We start from the raw sequence: 1,263 nt of genomic DNA, 5'->3' as shown, positions 1-1,263 counted from the left end.
AGTTGCTCTGTCACCCAGGCTAGAGTGCAGTGGTGAGATCTCGGCTCACTGCAACCTCCACCTCCCAGGTTCAAGCAATTCTCCTGCCTCAGCCTCCCAAGTAGCTGGGACTACAGGTGTGCACCACCACGCCCGGCTAATTTTTGTATTTTCAGTAGAGATGGTTTCGCCATGTTGGCCAGGTTGGTTTTAAACTCCTAATTTCAGGCGAACCACCCACCTTGGCCTTTCAAAGTGCTGGGATTACAGGCGTGAGCCGCTGCCCCCGCCCTATGGCTTATTTTTGGTAAACCTATAATGTATCTGGGTATATACCCAAAGAATTGAAAGCGGGGTATTGACAAATGCTACAAACCCATGTTCATAGCAGCGTAAACACAACAGCAAAAGGTGGAAGCAACCCAGGTGTCTACCAAGGAATGAACAAACAAAATGAGCTCAATCCATACAATGGAATAGTATTCAGCCCTAAAAAGGAAAGAAATGCTAATGCATGCTGCAACATAGGCGAACCTTGGCAACATTGGGCGAATGAAATAAGTCAGTCACAAAAGGACAAATACTGTATGATTCCACTTATACGAGGTTCCTAGAGTTGTCAGATTCATAGAGGAAGAAAGCAGAATGGTGGTTGCCAAGAGCTGGGGCAAGGGGGAAGAAAAGCTTTTGTTACAGTGGTTCACACCTATAATCCCAGCACTTTGGGAGACTGCGGCAGGCAGATCACCTGAGGTCAGGAGTTCAAGACCAGCCTAGCCGACATGGTGAAACCTCGTCTCTATTAAAAATACAAAAATTGGCCGGGCGCGGTGGCTCATGCCTATAATCCCAGCACTTTGGGAGGCCGAGGCGGGTGGATCATGAGGTCAACAGATCGAGACCATCCTGGTCAGCAAGGTGAAATCTCGTCTCTACTAAATATACAAAAATTAGCTGGGCATGGTGGCACGTGCCTGTAGTCCCAGCTACTCAGGAGGCTGAGGCAGGAGAATTGCTTGAACCCAGGAAGCGGAGGTTGCGGTGAGCCGAGATCGTGCCTTTGCACTCCAGTCTGGGCAACAACAGCGAAAATCCGTCTCAAAAATAAATAAATAAATAAATTAGTTGGGCATGGTGGTGTGCTCCTGTAATCCCAGGTACTTGGGAGGCTGAGAGAGGAGAATCGCTTGAACCGGGACCCAGGAGGTGGAGGTTGCAGTGAGCCAAGATCACGTCACTGCACTCCAGCCTGGGTGACAGAGTAAGACTCCATCTCAAAAAAAA

General features: G+C 48.8%; 1 protein-coding gene across 4 annotated transcripts in view; it reads right to left on the bottom strand.

Annotated features, from left to right (window-relative positions):
- Positions 1–1,263, bottom strand: part of MMD2 (monocyte to macrophage differentiation associated 2) — a 43,143-nt gene that overhangs the window by 2,139 nt on the left and 39,741 nt on the right. The window lies entirely within an intron of this gene.

Source organism: Cebus imitator, unplaced genomic scaffold (genome assembly GCF_001604975.1).
Source record: "Cebus imitator isolate Cc_AM_T3 unplaced genomic scaffold, Cebus_imitator-1.0 Scaffold82, whole genome shotgun sequence".
NCBI classification, from domain to species: domain Eukaryota; kingdom Metazoa; phylum Chordata; class Mammalia; order Primates; family Cebidae; genus Cebus; species Cebus imitator.
This window is presented reverse-complemented; position numbering and strand designations above follow the sequence as displayed.